The sequence below is a fragment of the Mytilus trossulus genome, chromosome 11 (assembly GCF_036588685.1).
Source record: "Mytilus trossulus isolate FHL-02 chromosome 11, PNRI_Mtr1.1.1.hap1, whole genome shotgun sequence".
Classification (NCBI taxonomy): Eukaryota; Metazoa; Mollusca; class Bivalvia; order Mytilida; family Mytilidae; genus Mytilus; species Mytilus trossulus.
In genome coordinates this window covers 20,476,157-20,499,144 of record NC_086383.1, presented here as the reverse complement: position 1 = coordinate 20,499,144, position 22,988 = coordinate 20,476,157, and the positions used below count along the sequence as shown (strand labels likewise).

At 32.5% G+C, this 22,988-nt stretch overlaps 1 protein-coding gene and 1 long non-coding RNA gene across 3 annotated transcripts in view; one reads left to right on the top strand and one right to left on the bottom strand.

Moving 5' to 3' along the window:
* Positions 1-22,988, bottom strand: part of LOC134690836 (leucine-rich repeat and coiled-coil domain-containing protein 1-like) — a 177,246-nt gene that overhangs the window by 88,317 nt on the left and 65,941 nt on the right. The window lies entirely within an intron of this gene.
* On the top strand, positions 7,187-19,478 carry LOC134690846 (uncharacterized). Its single transcript, XR_010102032.1, has 3 exons — positions 7,187-7,291; positions 15,325-15,394; positions 19,122-19,478. It is a non-coding gene; the product is annotated as an uncharacterized LOC134690846 (long non-coding RNA).

Here is a 22,988-nt window from a genome sequence, read left to right as displayed (position 1 = left end):
GAACGTAATCCTATCATAGTCCGCTCTATCGCATTGCAAACAGCTTTGTCTGGTCTCAGTCGTATTGTATTCTGTAATTGTCGGGACTCTGACGTGGGTATCATTGACGAATTTGGTATTAATAACGGGACTGTTTCGGAACGGTTTCGGCTAAAAACGGTTCGCAATCGACAAGATCTGGATGCAATCTGGACTCAATCGGCAGAAAAACAACTATGAAAAATTACTCCGGATCATTCCTGTTCCACAGGACACTGTCCAGAATACACAAGACATTGTTCGGAATTCGATCCGATACAGCAGAATCTGTCACAACATAGCCACGATTGTAATCCAACTAGACAAAATCGGCTGAGTTGCCCCAAATGTTACGGGACGCACCTAACTGTCAGGATGCTTTGCCGAACTATTCGGACCCTTCCCGATCCGTAGGAATCTGTTACGAACTAAAACGAATGCGTTCAGACAATGATAGGACATTCCAGATAATTGAGGATTCTAATCCGACTTTTTCACTTTTCGTGTCGTATTGCTGTCTGATCTCAATCGGGAGCAATAATCGGCAATGTGTGAACCCCGCATTAACCAAACAAACAAAAGAAATCAAAGTCTTTCCTTTAATTACAAACAAATAAAAAATAAATAGCTGCAAAACGCTTTTATAATGCTATATTTGTTATTCTCATCGGATTTTGTCTAATGCTTAGTCCGTTTCTGTGTATGTTACATTTTAATGTTGTGTCATTGTTTTCCTCTTATATTTAATGTGTTTCCCTCAGTTTTAGTTTGTTACCCCAATTTTGTTTTTTGTCCATAGATTTACGAGTTACAAACAGCGGTATACTAGTGTTGCCTTTATTTATAATATAGACTTTTAAAAATTCAATTTTTTTTTTAAATAAGTATAAGGTTATATCTTGTAATAATTGTAAACATAATTGATCATCTCAGAAGGCTTCATTTTTCTATTTATCAAATGTATGTTGAGATATTATATATAAATTTAGAAATAACTTTAGGTGAATCTTTTAATTATGTTATCAATGATCTACTATTTTCACTGTGTATTGCAAAATAACAGAATTTTGTGTACACTGAAACCAAAATGCATAAATTATTATAATAATCTCTTGTACTAAATCATGAAGAAAGCGAATTATCATTTCTTACATATACAGAGAAATTACCAACCTGGCAGAAATTAACCCATCTGATGTATTATTGAATTGGGGAGTATTGTTAATTCCCCATGAATTATAAAGGCCAAATGAATGAATTCATTATGAAGAATGAGCGAATGCCCCCAAGAAATATAATAATTGTAATTGTTTAAATAATATGTGATTAATTAATCCAATACAAAGAACAATTAAAATGTACCAGTTAATAAAAATATCTAGTTTACATGGGTACAAAGTGATAATACATGAATGCATTTTAGAGTGAATTTACATGACTTTTGTATTAAAACTTCATGAAGAACTATTTTTAAAAGTGAAATAATAGAAACTTCGTAATAATTTTTATATTTGTTTAGATTATGTAATAATTATGTAAATTGTTGTATATTTAGTCAATAAATCATAATAATTCTTAGCTTTTCACTTTGGTTATAATTGCTGAAGATCTTAATTGCCAAATGAGAAAGCTCTGTTTAGTGTTTTCTAGTGAATTGAATGAGTATTAATTAGCCTTGTATGGGAGAAAGATTAACATACTAGGCACTAGTTTCTGAATCAAAGTGATTTCATGCAACTCAATATGTGCTATTGGTTTCTTGCCAGAGAGTTATAAGGATTCAGCAGGTCATTATTTTTCTTTAGTGATAACTTTCTGAAATAGACAGGTATTACACAAATATCAAAATAACAATAACCAATTGGTTCACCCATACAATTTGTCGGTGGCTCAATTCTCGAGAGAGATATATTAATGCAGTCTTAGATTTCAAGATATCAGAACACTTGTTAAGATACTGCAGGATTACCAATTCAAGTACCATGTAAAATTGAACTAGAGGCTCTAAAGAGCCTGTGTCGCTCACCTTGGTACATTTGTATATGTGAATATTCAACAAAGGACACAGATGGATTCGTGACAAAATTGTGTTTTGGTGATGGTGATATGTTTGTAGATCTAACTTTACTGAACATTCTTGCTGTGTACATATATCCCCATCTATAATGATTGGCCCAGTAGTTTCAGTTAAAAGTGTTAGTAAAAATTTACAAATTTTATGAAAATTGTTAAAAATTGACTATCGATTTAACCCATGCCAGTTTTGCTCTTAATGCTTTTGTTTTTGAGTTATAAGCCAAAAACTGCATTTTATCCCATTTCCTTTTTTTAGCCATGGCAGCCATCTTGGTAGGTTGACCAGGTCAACGGACACAATTTTTAAACTAGATACCCAAATGATGATTGTGGCCAAGTTTGGTTTAATATGGCGCAGTAGTTTCAGAGGAGAAGATTTTTGTAAAAGATAACTAAGATTTACGAAAAATGGTTAAAAATTGACTATAAAGGGCAATAACTCCTAAAGGGGTCATTTGACCATTTCGGTAATGTTGACTTATTTGTAAATCTTATTTTGCTGAACATTATTGCTGTTTACAGTTTATCTCTATCTATAATATTTTTCAAGATAATAACCAAAAACAGCAAAATTTCCTTAAAATTACCAATTTAGGGGTAGCAACCCAACAACAGGTAGTTCGATTCATCTGAAATTTTCAGGGCAGATAGATCTTGACCTGATAAACAATTTTACCCCATGTCAGTTTTGCTCTAAATGCTTTGGTTTTTGAGTTATAAGCCAAAAACTGCATTTTACCCCTATGTTCTATTTTTAGCCATGGCGGCCATCTTGGTTGGTTGACTGGGTCACCGGACACAATTTTCAAACTAGATACCCCAATGATGATTGTGGCCAAGTTTGGTTTAATATAGCGCAGTAGTTTCAGAGGAGAAGATTTTTGTAAAAGATAACTAAGATTTACGAAAAATGGTTAAAAATTGACTATAAAGGGCAATAACTCCTAAAGGGGTCATTTGACCATTTCGGTAATGTTGACTTATTTGTAAATCTTATTTTGCTGAACATTATTGCTGTTTACAGTTTATCTCTATCTATAATATTTTTCAAGATAATAACCAAAAACAGCAAAATTTCCTTAAAATTACCAATTTAGGGGTAGCAACCCAACAACAGGTTGTTCGATTCATCTGAAATTTTCAGGGCAGATAGATCTTGACCTGATAAACAATTTTACCCCATGTCAGAATTGCTCTAAATGCTTTGGTTTTTGAGTTATAAGCCAAAAACTGCATTTTACCCCTATGTTCTATTTTTAGCCATGGCGGCCATCTTGGTTGGTTGACCGGGTCACCGGACACAATTTTTAAACTAGATACCCCAATGATGATTGTGGCCAAGTTTGGTTAAATTTGGCCCAGTAGTTTCAGAGGAGAAGATTTTTGTAAAAGTTAACGCCGGACGCAGGACGACGACGACGACGGACGACGACGACGGACGCCGGACGCAAAGTGATGAGAAAAGCTCACTTGGCCCTTCGGGCCAGGTGAGCTAAAAAGGAAATGGGGAATGTGTCAAAGTGACAACAATCTGACCATAGATTAGACAACAGCCGAATGCCACCAATGGGTCTTCAATGTAGCAAGAAACTCTTACACCCGGAGGCGTCCTTCAGCTGGCCCCTTAAAAAATATGTATACTAGCAAAGGCCAGAGGCTCCTGACTTGGGACAGGTGCAAAATAAACATGTTTATGAGATCTCAACCCTCCCCCTATACCTCTAGCCAATGTAGAAAAGTAAAAGCATAACAATACGCACATTAAAATTCAGTTCAAGAGAAGTCTAAGTCGGATGTCAGAAGATGTAACAAAAGAAAATAAATAAAATGACAATAATACATAAATAACAACAGACTACTAGCAGTTAACTGACATGTCAGCTCCAGACCTCAATTAAACTAATTGAAAGTTTATGTTTGCATCATTGAATATCAGGCACAATCCCTCCGGTTAGGGATTTAGTATCATACTATCATAAAATATATGAGAAGAACATAATCGGTGTCATGCCAACAACTGTTTTTTAAATAAATGTGTTTAGTTTCGATGCAAAGACCCTATAAGTGAATCAATATTAAAGCCAAAATATGCAGTCTTTAATGACCTTACAACAGTATCGTAAGTCTGTTTAAAGTTTTTTTTAAGCTTTTGAGGTGAATATAGTTAGAATTGGAATGCAAGTGATGCATACAATATCATCTGGTGCATCCCAATTATTGGCATTTTTAATGTCTATTTGGGTTGTCATAATCACCAAATTTTGTCAATATAACTCAACAGTATACACCTGTCATACAAGTGGACAGTTTAGCTAGCTATTAAACCAGGTTCAAAAACACATTTTCAATTGATTATTCTAAGTAAAAAATATGACACTTATTTTCCTGCCCTTCCGTTGATTGATAGATTTGAATTTTTTGGTTCTATCGGTTTTGATAGTCAAATTAAAGAAATTCTGTCTTTCAGTAATGTTTATAACATTGATATAAAAATAAGAAGATGTGGTATGATTGCCATTGAGACAACTCTCCACCAGAAACAAAATGATACCAACAATAGGTCACTGCGCTGCCTTCAACAATGAGCAGAACCCATACAGCAAAGAAAGCTAAAAAGACAATGAAATGACAAATATAAAACAATTCAAAGAGAAAAAAAGTGCCTGATTTATGTACAAAAAATGAAAGGAAAACAAATATGAAATAGAGAACAACAAACACTGAATATCAGGCTCCTGACTTTGAACAGGCACATACTGAATGTGGCAGAATGAAATTGTTTGCTGGCGCAAAACCCTCCTTCTTACCTAGGACAGTGGTGTAAACATATATTAAACAATGAACATAAGAACAAAATTTGATAAACAGCTGCGCCATGAGAGAATGATACGCCTGTCGTCTAGTCTTGAAGTATTATGCAATAATCATAAATAGTTTCTGAGAAAGTTTTAAGCAGTAATCATCAATAGTTTCTGAGAAAGTTTTAAGCAGTAATCATATATAGCTATTGAGATTTGACAGGACATGAGCCTCCCTCCCCCCACCAGTTTAAAAAAAAAACCAACTAAATATCACTAAAATAAAATTTTGAATCAAAACCAAAAAGTATATAGATATTCAGATTAACATAACAAAGAAGAGTGTAAATTTTTAAGCAATAATCATAAATTGTTTTTGAGATACGGAGTGACATGTAAAAAAAAAAACCTCCCCCTTTTTTACTAAATACTCAATAACTAAAAAAATGAAATTTTGAATCATCACCAAAGAGTTTACAGATCTTTAGAATAATATAACAAAGAAGTATTTAATGTTTTAAACAATAATAATAAATTGTTTTTGAGATATGGTGCCACATGTAAAAATCCCCTCCCCCTTTTTTACAAAATACTCATTATCAAACTCAAAAATGAAATTTTGAATCATCACCAAAAAGTATACACTTAAGATTAATATAACTAAGAAGTGTGTAAAGTTTTAAGCAATAATCATAAATCGTTTTTTAAATACAGTGCTACATGTGAAAAAAAACACACCAGTTACAAATTGCTGTTACTCAAAAAAAATATTTTCACCAAAAAATATACAGATCATTTGACCATCATAAGAAACAACTATAATAAGTTTCATGAAATTTGGATAAGTTGTTGTCAAGATACAGTGTGAGATGTTTACGCCAGACTGACAGACAGACAGACGACAGACAGATGGAAGGACACCATACATTTGTATACCATAATAAGTCTTGGAGAGTTGTCTCATTGACAATCATACTACATCTTTTTTTATAAAATCAAATCAATTCAAAGCACATTAAAATCTTAGCACACAAAAAAATGTTTAGTTTGGTATTAATTTTCCAATAACAAAATCAATATTCATACCTATAAAAACAAAATGCAAAGATCTAATTTACAGTGTTGAGAGGCAACCTTTAAGAATAAGTTTATTTAAGGATTTAAAAGGTTTCCTGGAACCTATCTGATTTACATACTAGGTAAACAACATCACTATTGTTTGTAATAAGTCTTCTTCAGGTACAGCCAAACTTCAAAACCAAATCTTGTATCTATGGAAGAATTTGGTAAATGTTTTAAAAATTTGTGAACATGAATGCATGAAATCTATTGTGAAAGACAAGAGTTAATATCAGCAGTTTTATTCATAATATATGTCCGGATATGATGTTTCTTTTTTTAGAATATTGTAATCTTGAAACTGAAAATAATAAAAAAAAATAAAAATCATATAATTTAAATTGACAGTCAAGTTCAATGGCAATCCCTCAAATGATTTGTAGTTCCAGAGAAAAGAGCAATATACTAGTATAAGCTAAATGTAACAAATGTAAGCCTTTTATTTAAGTATTATATTTTTTTTCTTTTAAAACATTAAATTGGTACAGTATCAGACCTTTACATAGCAGATCTTTCTTGTATTAAACTGTAATTGATTATTTCCTCTCACAAGTGCAAGCTGTATTTTATTAGTTGGAAACGTATAGTAAGGGAAATAACTCTACAATTTAAATGAAAGGACAAGTGTAGAAAATGACTGTGTTCCATCCTCTATAACGTAAAGCCCTTAAGATTGCAAGGAGAGACTTATGCTAATACTAGAACCTGCAAGGGTGAGCTGAAACAAGGGCCAGTGTAGAAAATGACTGAGTTCCATTCTCTATAACGTAAAGCCCTTAAGATTGCAAGTAGAGACTTCTGCTTATACTAGGACCTGCAAGGGTAAGCTGAAACAAGGGCCAGTGTAGAAAATGAAACATAATAATATTAATAATATAAGTTGAGTTTTATAAACATAAATAAATTGCATCAGCTATTTATCTTTAAAGTGCTTTGTGACGTGAAAGTTTCATAAATCAAGTTTATGCAAGAAAATTCTGAAGGAAATAGGTAGTACTTACTTGTAACATTACTGTGATTTTGTTATCATTTTTTCATCTATCTCAGTGTGTTTTTTCTATTATCTTTATATTGATGTGGGTTTTTTTCTATTATCATTAGATTGAAGTGATCTTTTTCTATTATCATTTCATCAATCTAAACACTATGTTTGGTAACTGAGTCTGTCTGCCTATATTATATTCTATGAAATTATCAAATATTAAAATACAAATTCTATGTGATACTTGGAAGATCCTGCAGTTAATGTACTAAAACAATGACTGCCGTTCAATGAGAAGGTAGGTGAAGTTAACATGTTACAGCTTATTTCTAAATGCTTGTAGAGTAAAACTTTGATTGACTTGCTTGCTTTGTTTGCATAAATATTTACCTAAGCTTTGTTATTAAGATTTGCATCTTGAAACATTATATATAGGCATAGTTAAACCTGTATATATCAAATTTTAATTTGATTGGAAGTTTTTCAATTACAATTGTACAATATACGAACAAAGCTTAGCAACCTAACCAAAGTCTTGCTCTACATGCATTAGGAAATAAGCTGTAAAGAAATAAAAATTTAAGGCTGCTTTAAGAATGTATTCTTCTGACTTTTCAGTCTCATTCAGTCTCGTTGAAATCTCTTTCTTGAATTATTTCCAAAACATGTGATACAAGTGGAAAATATCAATGAATTTTAAAAATATTATAATCAAACATAACTCTGTGAAAAAATTGTGTATTTACAATGATCGTTTTTTGAATAATCCAGTTTTAAAATATTAGGACATATCAAGTCAGTATTTTTAGCCAAAGTTTTGAGAAAATGGGTGAGGGATACAAAAAATGATTTTACAAGAATCATGTACATCCCATATCATTTTGGTCTTTTCAAATTTCTTAGGCCAGGATTTTTTAATTTGTTGGTTTACGGATCCGCCGACCCGATTTTGCCGATTCATAGAATAAAAATAAAATTGACTTTTCATGCTTTTTTATTCCCGCCGACCCAAAAATTTACATTATCCCTGAAAAATAATTAAATTCTTCTTTTTTATGAAATGAAATGCATGAATCACTAACAAAATTGATAACACTATCTGTTGTGAAAAAATAAAACTTCCAGTTTACGTTTCTAAAAATAGACAAATCAATTATCACTGACCTTGAAATGTCGTTTACGCAAATAATTTTGCGGAACGAAATCTGTGTTTAAATCCCATTACACAATAAGTTTGTTTCCCTTATTTGTCATCAGTCTGTAAGATGCACAATCTCATAGAAATAGACTTGTCCAAATGTGGACAGGTGGAAAGCACGGAAGTAAAAGTTCTGCATATCAACAAGTCATTTAGAATTTTCTTGTTTCATTGATAATAATTAAAAGAATATCGTCCATTTGAATTAAAAACAGGAATGCATGACACTAGATTAACCCGATATTCTCGTTTTTTCGTGGACGAGTCTATTACATTTTCGACACGTGTGTTGAAACTTATTTTCGTACGACGTTTTTTACATTATTTTCTTTATTAGTTTCGTTTTTGAAGATCATTACTCACCAAGTTTTTCTGGAATTGACTAAGAGCTACGCGAATTTGTTTTTCTTGTTTGTGAAATAACGATTTAAGTTCGTCTTTGTCTGTGAACACCCCCCCCCCCTTTTTTTTTTACGGCAAATCATTAGACAATGTCATGCGATATTTATGACAGCTGAGCAAGAATATTTCATCGAACTTAAATTTGAAATGATGACAAAATAGCATCAAAAAAATTTTGTTAGAAAGGTGAAATGTATATTTATTTTGCATTTTTTTTTCTGTCTTGAAAAATATTTTTTTTTCTTTTTTTTCCCGACCGACCGACCCGACTTTTTCATGGGGAAAATCCGTAAACCAACAAATTAAAAAACCGTGGCCTTATATATGTATTTTTTCAATCATTTATAACAACAAGAGGCTCTCAAGAGCCTGAATCGCTCACCTTAATTCTTTTGGTTAAATCTCTCATCAATGATTATTTTGGCTTTTCAATTTATTTAAATGTTTTTTGGATCGTCCTATTTTCTTCAAAAGCCAAAAAAAATAATCATTTTCTCCATGTTCTATTTTAGCCATAGGAGCTATGTTTCTTGACATACAAGGAAATAAAATATAAAATTGATACTAGATAATCTGAAACTCATTTAGCCTAAGTTTGGCTGAAATTGATACAGCAGTTTCAAAGGAGAAGATTTTTAAAAGTAAGTCAACATGATGAACAAATTGTGAAAAAAGTCTTTAAAGGGCAATAACTCCTAAAGGGGTCAATTGACAATTTTGGTCAAATTGACTTAATTGTAAATCTTACTTTGCTGAACATTATTGCTGTTTACAGTTTATTTCTATCTATAATTATATTCAAGATAATAACCAAAAACAGCAAACTTTCCTTAAAATTATCAATTCAGGGGCAGCAACCCAACAACAGGTTGTCTGATTCATCTGAAAATTTCAGGGCAGATAGATCTTGACCTGATAAACAATATTACCCAACGTCAGATTTGCTCTAAATGCTTTGGTTTTTGAGTTATAAGCCAAAAACTGCATTTGACCCTTATGTTCTATTTTTAGCAATGGCGACCATGTTTGTTGATAGATCATAACTTCGGATACAATTTACAAACAAGATACCCTAAGGAACATTCAGTTAAAGTTTGGAAGTATTTGGCCCAGTAGTTTCAGAGGAGAAGATTTTTGTAAAAGATTACTAAGATTTACGAAAAATGGTTAAAAATTGACTATAAAGGGCAATAACTCCTTAAGGGGTCAATTGACAATTTTGGTCATATTGACTTAATTGAAGATCTTACTTTGCTGAACATTATTCCTGTTTACAGTTTATCTCTATCTATAATAATATTCAAGATAATAACCAAAAACAGCAAAATTTCCTTAAAATTACCAATTCAGGGGCAGCAACCCAACAACAGGTTGTCTGATTCATCTGAAAATTTCAGGGCAGATAGATCTTGACCTGATAAACAATATTACCCAACGTCAGATTTGCTCTAAATGCTTTGGTTTTTGAGTTATAAGCCAAAAACTGCATTTGACCCCTATGTTCTATTTTTAGCAATGGCGACCATGTTTGTTGATAGATCATAACTTCAGATACAATTTACAAACAAGATACCCTAAGGAACATTCATTTAAAGTTTGGAAGTATTTGGCCCAGTAGTTTCAGAGGAGAAGATTTTTGTAAAAGATTACTAAGATTTAAGAAAAATGGTTAAAAATTGACTATAAAGGGCAATAACTCCTAAAGGGGTCAACTGACCATTTCCGTCATGTTGACTTATTTGTAAATCTTACTTTGCTGAACATTATTCCTGTTTACAGTTTATCTCTATCTATAATAATATTCAAGATAATAACCAAAAACAGCAAAATTTCCTTAAAATTACCAATTCAGGGGCAGCAACCCAACAACAGGTTGTCTGATTCATCTGAAAATTTCAGGGCAGATAGATCTTGACCTGATAAACAATATTACCCACGTCAGATTTGCTCTAAATGCTTTGGTTTTTAAGTTATAAGCCAAAAACTGCATTTGACCCCTATGTTCTATTTTTAGCAATGGCGACCATGTTTGTTGATAGATCATAACTTCGGATACAATTTACAAACTAGATACCCTAAGGAACATTCAATTAAAGTTTGGCAGTATTTGGCCCAGTAGTTTCAGAGGAGAAGACTTTTGTAAAAGATTACTAAGATTTACGAAAAATGGTTAAAAATTGACTATAAAGGGCAATAACTCCTAAAGGGGTCAACTGACCATTTTGGTCATGTTGACTTATTTGTAAATCTTACTTTGCTAAACATTTTTGCTGTTGACAGTTTATCTCTATCTATAATAATATTTAAGATAATAACCAAAAACAGCAAAATTTCCTTAAAATTACCAATTCAGGGGCAGCAACCCAACAACGGGTTGTCTGATTCATCTGAAAATTTCAGGGCAGATAGATCTTGACCTGATAAACAATATTACCCATGTCAGATTTGCTCTAAACGCTTTGGTTTTTGAGTTATAAGCCAAAAACTGCATTTGCCCCCTATGTTCTATTTTTAGCAATGGCGACCATGTTAGTTGATAGATCAAAACTTCGGATACAATTTATAATTTAGATACCCTAAGGAACATTCAGTTAAAGTTTGAAAGTATTTGGCCCAGTAGTTTCAGAGGAGAAGATTCTTGAAATAGTTTACGACGACAGACGACGACGACGGACGACGACGGACGCCAAGTGATGGCATAAGCTCAATTGTCCCTTCGGGACAGGTGAGCTAAAAAAGCTGAAATAATATGCATTTTGTTCTTAAAACTGAGAAAAATTGCAAAAATACAAATTTGACAGCATGGTAAATTTTACACAAAAAAGCGTCAAAATATGATAAAACTTTCTTATATTAACACCTACCTATAGTTTTTTTAAGTAAATTTTTTTCAGATTGGTCCACCTCATCTTTGTAGAAAGTATGAAAAAAAGTTTAATTGTGGAACTGTGATTTTTTTCACAATAATAACCCAAAAATAGGTAAAAATCAATGAAAAATGGGAAAATCATCAAAATTGGGCATTTTCAAAGGGCCGTAGGGTAGCAAAAAAAGAAGTGCACCACCATATGATTTTTTCTTCACCAATAATTTTGTAACAGTCATATAAACCCAAAAATCAGCTAAAGAAAAAAAGTTTAATTCTGGAAATGTTTGGCTCCTCAGAGGTTTCATCCTTAATTGGTGAAAATTAAGACATTATATCAATTAAAGACATTTTTATAGTTTGTTCTTATGTTGTACTGTTATACCACTGCCCCAGGTTAGGGGGAGGGTTGGGCTAACATGTTTAACCCCGTCACATTATTTATGTATGTACCTGTCCTAAGTCAGGAGCCTGTAATTCAGTGGTTGTCGTTTGTTTATATTATGTGTTACATATTTGTTGTTGGTTCATTTTTTTACATGAATAAGGCAGTTAGTTTTACATTTTCTTATCGGGGCCTTTTATAGCTGACTATGAGGTATGGGCTTTGCTCATTGTTGAAGGCCTTACAGTACATATAGTTGTTAATGTTTGTGCCATTTTGGTATTTTGTGGATAGTTATCTCATTGGCAATCATAACACATCTTCTTTTTTATATTTCTTCTATTGTTTTAATATATTGCAGATACTTCATGCTTTAAGCACCAACCATTGATCTTTTATAGTAAAAAAAAACAATCAAATTTTCTTCAATAAAATACAGGATCAACAAATTTGTTTCATTTTTGAAACTCAGTTGTATTTTTTTTTCATAAATTCAATGGAAACAAATTTCATTGCCATTCTGAAACAAAATATTTTTTTGAAGAAATTTAGATTTATACAATTTATTTAAAAAACCATGCATCCCCCAAAATAAGATTAAAAGGTTCCTATGGGAAAGGACCATCAGTTAAAAAAAACTTTGTTAAAGAAAAAGTAAGAAGCTATCAATTGGGCAATAAAAATAACTCTTAGTCAGAGAAAGACAGACAGTTTCATTGCTGAAAGAAAAAAAAAGAATATGGCTCTCTACACTAAAGGTAGTATGCAAACTGTGGTTTTCCTCCCCAACAATAATTCATGTTTAGCTAGTTGGGGAAAATAATAATCATTAATCAATATTACCGTAGTTTGCAGTGTATAGTATGCAGTTGTGTATCCTCCAAAATAGTGATTTTTTTTTTTATCTAAAAACAAAAGTAAAAAAAGTAAAAATGAAGTTGTCTTATAAAGAATAAAAAAGTAAATAAATAAATAAACAAACAAAAAAGAATTTAAAAAACAAGAATGTGTCCATAGTACACAGATGCCCCACTTGTACTATCATTTTCTATGTTCAGTGGACCGTGAAATTGGGGTAAAAAAACTCTAATTTAGAATGGAATGCTTCTTTTTGCAACTTCATTGGGGTGTAAAAGCGTTGACTGAAGTACATTTTGTTTCCGCGCTTTCTACAAATGTGTGCATGGTCACAGGGATGATTCCAATTGTTTTCAGATGGGTCCCTTGACTATTTAATTGGGAATTTTCATCTTAATTGGAAATTTTTTAAGCATAAAATCTAAGACGAAATAACATTATTTTCCTGTAAAAACGGAAAATGTATAATAAGTTTCACCTGTAGACTGCTGTAATAAGTTGTAACATTTTGAATAATCCTGGACGGGTTACTGATTATGATATACCGGTATATAACCAGATCGCTTGACGGTTATTGGATTGATACGAGGGAAGATGTTACATGAAGATCATTGCACATGATGCACTATCTTCCGGCTCTTAGCTATGGTATTAACCTAGGCCTTTTACATATATAACAGCTAATATAAACCACTGAAAAAATCATCCATTGGGTAAATTTTTCAACAGCAGGTCATCTTTATAAATTTACCTTGATTCAAATGGATTTCAAATTGAACTGGTCAATTGTCGAATTCAGAAAAGCAATTACAAAAGTTCAAGTACTTATTGGATAAGATTTTTTTGTGATTTTTGCTTTCTGTTTAATATGTAGAATGTTCCCATAGTTTAACTTTAAGTGTAACCCTACAAAACAGGAAATTAAAGCATTGAACCAGTGTGTTTAAATATTATTATATTTTGGATCATTTTCAGACTTCACCATGTTCACAACTTTTGAAAAAGTTCCATGATGTTGACATCCATTTCATGAATGATCCATCATTCACATGTATTTTCAAAAACGCTCAAACGTTTGTCTTTTGAGGAAATAGAGCCTGTCAAAATATAAAATTAATTTCTTTCACAAAAAAAAGTTTTCATCATATTATATAACCGGTTCTGCTGGGCGATCTCCTTTAACGAGATCGGCGCCCATTAAGATTTATTCATCAATGTTATATCTAAATTGGAATTTTGCTCTCTGCCGAGGTCTGCTTCCATGAGAACCATTTTGACAAAAAGCATCTTTTTATCGACCTGCTGGGTGATCTGCTTTTACGAGATCAAATACTCCCATTACATTTCCATCAATTGAATACGGCTGCTAAAATTGTTTACCACATGTTGTCATAATTAAATCGTTGTTAATAAAACGCGATCGTTGACAGCATTCTCATCTGGATTTTAAAACGCTTTGATGACAAGCTATATAAAGTTATAGTTGCCTAACTCGGTGACGGAAACATTTCCCAAAATATCGATTTTTTTTTTTCTGAATTGGGAATTTTAATTCACATTATTTTTTGGGGGGCCACTGGCCAATCTTAGGGCCGTTAAGCGGCCCTAAACTATATAGAAGAAGAATCCCTGGGTCAATGCTTTTACAACCCTATGAAGTAACAAAAAGAAGCATTCAATACTTATGATTACATTTTTTAGCTAGGATAATGAAAACACGAATTTTATACACAAAAAAAAAATTAATTCACCTGTGCACTTTATTGTGGTTATACCATGTGTTATCATGAATGATAAGTTTTATTGAGTGATACACATGATGTGCAGTTAGCAAATCAGAATAACGTATTATAATGAAACATACATCTTATGTAATTATTTGGCATTAAAATTAGAAAGACCGTATCATTGGGCACACACATGTGTACTAAGTTTGAAGTTTACAGATGATCTAATGATTTATGCAAGATTCCTATCTACAAAAACAATTGTATTGTATAACTGTGTAGATAGATGGCAAGTTTAAGTAGTGATACTGTAATCAAACCTATCAAAGGTATACCCCTGCTTCTCACTATAACAGTGGCTACAGGTATATAATTACGCATTTCTTCAATAAAGTCAAACAAATTACTGTGGATTCGTTTATTTTCGTGGGTACCAATTTTCGTGGATTAGGGAAAACTTAAAGGTTCATGGATATTTGATTTTGTGGTTTTGCCAAAGTTTGCATGCAAGCCATGAGACAAATTGTCATTCCATGAACATTTAATTTTGTGGTTCAACTGTTCACACGAAATCCACGAAAATTGGTATTCCACGAATAATAATGAATCTACAGTATGTTATTTTTAACAAAGATTCATATAATTTTAATTTTTGTGTTGAGATCAGGTTATGAAAGCAATCAAACATATAAATGTTAATTCATGGTAAGTGTATTTAACCAAATTCATACAAAATCATTCTTTGGCAAGTAAAATCAAAGGATAAAAACAGGAAGACTACCAAATCAAGCCAATATTTCTCTTTTTAATAATAAATCAGCATCTTAATTTCTTCTGTCAATCATTAACAAATTTTTAGTAAACAGCTTATTTTCCATTTCTTATCATTTTATAGGTGAAGGGGAAGATGGACAATGTGTGTTTTCTTTGAGCAATATCCCTTATGTCATATTGAATTTAAAAAAGTGAGTAAAACTTAACTCAGAAAGTCTTTATATAGATATATGAAGATGTGGTATGAGAGTCAATGAGACAACTCTCCATCCAAATAAAAACGTATAAGAGTAAACCATTATAGGTCAACGCACAGCCTTCAACACAAAGCCTTGGCTCTCACCAAACAGCAAGCTATATCTTGAGGCCCCAAAAATTACTAATGTAAAACCATTCAAACAGGAAAACCAACAGTCTAATCTATATAAAATAGTTATCAAAGGTACCAGGATTATAATTTAGTATGCCAGACGCGAGTTTCGTCTACAAAAAACTCATCAGTGACGCTCATATCAAAATATTCATACAGCCAAATGAGTACAAAGTTGAAAAGCATTGAGGATCAAAAATTCGACAAAAGTTGTGCCAAATACAAGTATATTTTATTTTTTTTTTACATTCAGGAATCTTACAAAGAAACAAATCAAGAAAAAATCAATCAAAATTATTATAACGTCCATATAACACATCAATATAAAATTCTTGACAATAATGAAGAAAAACAATAATAAAATGAAATGAACTCTTGGTGCATAGTTTTCTTTTTGGTATTTCTTTATTTCTAAATATAAATGTAACAATCAAATATATTTTAAATGTGTAACTGAAATTATGTTATCTTCCTGTTTCAGTAAAGACAAACTTTTCCCATTTTATAAATTTTTAAAGAGGAAATTTTATCACTACACTACTAAATGACAAAGTTTAAAAAATCCCTTTAAGTAGAACATCCTTCCCCTCAACTTCAAATAATTCTAAATATATTATTCTATGAAAAAAACACTTGAACACCAAAACTTATTAAATATCCAACAAGGAAAAGTTGTTTGTTCTGATTCTACAACAGATTAACTTCATTAAATCTGTGAAAATATTCTATAATTGCTGAGTTATTTCCCTCTAATACTTAAAATTGATTGATTGATTGATTGCTGTTAAAGAAATTTTAGCCTGTCCCCAATAATAATAATAAAACTGTCAACTTAAGGAGGTAGACCTTGGTCCAGGGAGATAACTCTTTAATTCAGTGATGCGTTTGTAATAGTCAAGTTTTATTAATGCATTTTAAGCATTTACCTGAAACAGATTGAAAATAATCTATGTATCCTGGATGCTTAGAACATATTTATGAAAAAGGCTGACACAAACGTACTGATAATTTTAAGAGTTATCTCCCTGAACCAAGGTCTACCCCCTTAAAGCTGTACGGTGACCTATAGTTGTGAATGTTTGTGTCATTTTGGTCTTTTGTGGATAGTTGTCTCATTGGCAATCATACCAAATCTTCTTTTTTATATACATTGATATTGCAATGTAAAAATATAAACAGCTGCACAATAAGAGCATGATACCCCATGTCGTTCTCTGAGTTTCTAAGAAAGTTTTAAGCAATAACCATATATTGTTTTTGAGATTCGGTGGGACATCTGAACCCCTTTTTACCAAAAAACAAAATAACTCAAAAATCAAATTTTTAATCATCACCAAAATGTACACTGATTTTAAGAATAATATAACTAAGAAGTGTGTAAAGTTTCAGCAATAGTCAATCATTTTTGAGATACAGTGTGACATGTGAAAAAAACACACCCATGTTTTAGTTACAAAGTGTCGTAACTCAAAAAGTTTTAATCTTATTTTCACCAAATAGTATACACATCATTTGCCCATCATAAGAAACAACTGTATTTAGCTTCTCACTATTGGTAAAATTCATCATTTAAGGGAAATTACTCCTACATGAAGTAGTCTGACAGTTTTGATGTCAATAGGTAGATCTCAATCTTTCAGAACAATTCTAACGTCAGTTTTTTCAACATTTTTATCTTTCTATAGCAGTATTCAAGAGAATAGACCAAAAACCTAAAGAGAGACTATCTAGACAATACAACAGTACTGTCCAGAAACCATTACAAGGCTAGAGAGAGACTATCTAGACAATACAACAGTACTGTCTAGAAACCATTACAAGCCTAGAGAGATACTATCTAGACAATACAACAGTACTGTCCAGAAACAATTACAAGCCTAGAGAGATACTATACGGACAATAGAACAGTACTGTCCAGAAACCATTACAAGCCTAGAGAGAGACTACACAGACAATACAACAGAACTGTCCAGAAACCATTACAAGGCTAGAGAGAGACTATCTAGACAAAACAACAGTACTGTCCAGAAACCATTACAAGCCTAGAGAGAGACTATCTAGACAATACAACAGTACTGTCCAGAAACCATTACAAGGCTAGAGAGAGACTATCTAGACAAAACAACAGTACTGTCCAGAAACCATATCAAGCCTAGAGAGATACTATCTAGACAATACAACAGTACTGCCCAGAAACCATTACAAGCCTAGAGAGATACTATCTAGACAATACAACAGTACTGTCCAGAAACCATTACAAGCCTAGAGAGAGATTATCTAGACAACACAACAGTACTGTCCAGAAACCATTACAAGGCTAAAGAGATACTATCTAGACAGTACAACAGTACTGTCCAGAAACCTTAACAAGCCTAGAGAGAGACTATCTAGACAATACAACAGTACTGTCCAGAAACCATGACAAGTCAGAGAGAGACTATCTAGACAATACAACAGTACTGTCCAGAAACCATTACAAGCCTAGAGAGAGACTATCTAGACAATACAACAGTACTGTCCAGAAACCATTACAAGCCTAGAGAGAGACTATCTAGACAATACAACAGTACTGTCCAGAAACCATTACAAGCCTAGAGAGATACTTTACAGACAATAGAATAGTACTGTCCAGAAACCATTACAAGCCTAGAGAGAGACTATCTAGACAAAACAACAGTACTGTCCAGAAACCATTACAAGGCTAGAGAGAGACTATCTAGACAATACAACAGTACTGTCCAGAAACCATTACAAGCCTAGAGAGAGACTATCTAGACAATACAACAGTACTGTCCAGAAACCATTACAAGCCTAGAGAGATACTATCTAGACAATACAACAGTTCTGTCCAGAAACCATTACAAGGCTAGAGAGAGACTATCTAGACAATACAACAGTACTGTCCAGAAACCATTACAAGCCTAGAGAGAGACTATCTAGACAATACAACAGTACTGTCCAGAAACCATTACAAGCCTAGAGAGATACTATCTAGACAATACAACAGTACTGTCCAGAAACCATTACAAGCCTAGAGAGATACTATCTAGACAATACAACAGTTCTGTCCAGAAACCATTACAAGCCTAGAGAGAGATTATCTAGACAACACAACAGTACTGTCCAGAAACCATTACAAGCCTAGAGAGAGACTATCTAGACAATACAACAGTACTGTCCAGAAACCATTACAAGCCTAGAGAGAGACTATCTAGACAATACAACAGTTCTGTCCAGAAACCATTACAATTATAGAGTTCCATTACAAAGACAAAAGAGATAATACAGCACCATTGCTGCATTTAGAATCCTTACAAAATAAAATACAATGTCTCACAGTAAAGCAGAATCCTTGCATTTCTATAAATACTTATGCTACAAGATTGGAACAGAGAACGTTGTTAGAGCAAGACGACTGAAATATACATGTAAGGACTTTATATCTTTCAACAAATTCTTTGATGAAATAAGCAGTGGGAGTCTTGGAGAAGGGTTAGATCTTAGAGGAAGTGATCTTGATATAATGAGCATTAACTATAACTTTGTAGTATATGAATCAGAAAAAGATGCCCTCCAGGATTGTGGTGTAGTGTTAGTCATAGATACTGAAGAAACCTGGCCTGAATCAGAAAAAGATGTCCTCCAGGATTGTGGTGTAGTGTTAGTCATAGATACTGAAGAAACCTGGCCTGAATCAGAAAAAGATGTCCTCCAGGATTGTGGTGTAGTGTTAGTCATAGATACTGAAGAAACACAGCCATGTTTTACACATCTACGAGTTACCAATTATAATTCTTTATCCTCTTGTATTAAACAAGTGATGGAACAACATAGAGGACATAACCTACTTTCCAGTGAGCTTTATAAATCACAGTTACGTAAACAAGTTAGTCTGATCTGTTCAGACTTAAGTAAAATTCATGGTCCTTGCTTATCAGACAAGGGAGACTATATGGATTTTGCATCTTGTCTTAAATGTGATAAATGGGTGTCACAAGCGCGACCATGGATCTCCCGTTCACGTTTAACCTGGCCTTCTCCAGAACTTATTTCCAAAATAACTTCATTTGGTGTTTTATTTGTTCCAATCGGCAACAAAGGATCTATAAATGAGAATTTTCAATGGCGAATATCCTTTTCTATAGCAGAAAAGGTACTGATATATTCTTTTAGTCATACCCAGTTACTATGCTATGCCCTGCTCAAAATTTTATTGAAAGAAGTAGTAGAGAAAGAAAAAGTAGATGGAAATGAAAAAGATAAAGATTTAAAAGGTTTATTGTGTTCATACTTTTTAAAAACCCTTTTGTTTTGGATTTCGGAAGAAACAGATACATCAGTCTGGAGACCAGACAACATAATACCCTGCTTTACAGCTTGTTTACAAAGGTTAATATACTGTATAGAATATTCAACACTTTTACATTATTTCATTCCTGACAATAACTTGTTCTATTTAAGGTTTACAAACATTAAACACAAGAACATATTAATCAACATCCTTAAGAAGTCATGTGAAACAGGAATTCATATTTTCTCATTATCTAAGACTTTACATCGGTACAAAAGATTTCCAAATAAAAATCGTAGATCAGAGTCTGAAGATGATCAAATGATAAAAGAACTTACAAGATTTTCTTTCCCAAACAATCCATCTACGATAAGGGTGTCGCATACACTTCACACCTTGCTGCATCATTGTAAAACAGGGTTATCTAAGGGTATCTTTTTTCTATGTTTATCACTAGGATATCAAAGAATTGTCCGACCACATGTAGATATCGCAAACAACAAACAGCTATACAAAAACTACAAACATGATCTAAGTCAATTGTTGGTTGGTGTACATTCAGATGCACTATCTGGGTGGCTTAAATTGGCCTCTTACTTCTGCCTTCAAAAAAATCATTTTGCATCAATAGAAATAATAAACAACTGTTTGTCAAAATGTACAGATGATAAAATTTCAGTAGGAACTGAATTGTTACCGATTATTAAATTGAATCGGAAGCAGAAACATGAACTTAAACTGATGGCAAAAGAAAAATTAACATTAGTGCTGAAGACAAAAATACTGAATCCAGTCACATTTGCAATAAAATCATCAGTCATTCTGACAGAACTTAAGCTTGAAGCGAGGGTGAATTTTGTGCCAACAATATTTGACCCCATAGCATATGCACATTTCCTTCATTTTCTGTGTTGTTATCATCAACAAGACTTTATATCATGTGGGCATTGTATAACTCAGTTATTACAAACAAGTATAGTATCAAGTACACCAATAGGGCCTTATAGTAATGTCGAGGTATCCAAGACTAGTCAAATTTTACTAGGAATAGCATATCAGATACAAGGAAAAAAAAGTTTAGCCAGAAAAATGTTCCGTGAAGTTGCACAGTGTGATAAGAATAGTACAACCAGTGCTGCATTAAGACTTGCTCAACTTTAATAAGTATAATACAACCAGTGCTGCATTAAGACTTGCTCAACTTAAATAAGTATAATACAACCAGTGCTGCATTAAGACTTGCTCAACTTTAATAAGTATAATACAACCAGTGCTGTGTTAAGACTTGCTCAACCCTTATACATATAATACAACCAGTGCTGCATTAAGACTTGCTCAACTTTAATAAGTATAATACAACCAGTGCTGCATTAAGACTTGCTCAACTTTAATAAGTATAATACAACCAGTGCTGCATTAAGACTTGCTCAACTTTAATAAGTATAATACAACCAGTGCTGTGTTAAGACTTGCTCAACCCTTATACATATAATAAAACCAGTGCTGCATTAAGACTTGCTCAACTTGAATAAGTATAATACAACGTTTCCTGTGCTGCATTAAGACTTGCTCAAGTCTAATAAGTATAATACAATCAGTGCTGCATTAAGACTTGCTCAACTCTAATATGTATAATACAACCAGTGCTGCATTAAGACTTGCTCAACTCTAATATGTATAATACAACCAGTGCTGCATTCAGACTTGCTCAACTTAAATAAGTATAAAACAACCAGTGCTGCATTAAGACTTGCTCAACTTAAATAAGTATAAAACAACCAGTGCTGCATTAAGACTTGCTCAACTTTAATAAGTATAATACAACCAGTGCTGCATTAAGACTTGCTCAACTCTAATACTTACAATACAACCAGTGCTGCATTAAGACTTGTTCAACTCTTATAAGTATAATACAACCAGTGCTGCATTAAGACTTGCTCAACTTGAATAAGTATAATACAACCAGTGCTGCATTAAGACTTGCTCAACTCTAATAAGTATAATACAACCAGTGCTGCATTCAGACTTGCTCCACTCTAATAAGTATAATGCAACCAGTGCTACATTAAGACTTGTTCAACTCAAAAAAGTATAATACAACCAGTGCTGTTTTAAGACTTTCCGACCGTGCAAGGGCTGTATAGCCAGTCAAGGTCGTTAAAAACTTCCATTTGTTGTTTAAGACTTGCTCAACTCTAATAGCAAATAAAATTGAGAATGGAAATGGGAAATGGAATGTCAATGAGACAACAAACCGACCAAAGAACAGAAAACAGCCCAAGGCCAACCAATGGGTAGAAAACCATATTAGTTTATGCTAGTTGCCATAGAAAAGTATAACAATAAGATTTTTTTTTTACATTTTTTTAGGAAATAGAAATCACATTTATATTGTTGGAAAAATCCCCGTTGATATTAACTTTTTCTCTGTTAACCTAAGAATAATGTCATTAATGATGTACTTTATTAAGACTTTAAGTGAAACAATAGGTTATCGTATTTACATCATCTTTTCATGATATAATAATTAAGTTCATTGGTGTATATATTGAGTCAATATATTATTTCTAAAAAACTTTTACTGTGTCTATAATTACTGAAATATCTTACCATATGAGTAAGCTGTATAGTTGTTCCTGTAATACTGTAAATTCATAAATTATTGAGAGGATTTTATTATTGCGAAAAATGCGACAGAGTTGTAAACGCATTAACTTAAACTTGAAAAAAATAAAATCGCGTTTCAGTCTCAAATGACAAAATAGCAATAATAAATGCACGCAATAATTTTTGAATTTACAGTAGATAATTTGGTAATCATGGTAAATTACTGTAATGCTTCATCTTGTTTTTTTATTAATCTATTATAATATTCAGGAACAGTTTGTCAGGAACATCAGAGGCACATTTTAGGGGGGAGGGCCTCCCCTTCTGGAGCTACATATTATGATAAATGCATAGAACTTTTACAAGTATCACTCCTAATGTTGGCTTGCCCTCTGGCAAGCCCTTAAGGGGCAAGTCCTTTTCAAATTTCTTTATCCACACCTGTATATATATAAGCCATTTTCAAATTGCATTTTCTTTACTGATCCTGAAACCAGCAAAGGCCGGGTCTAATCTT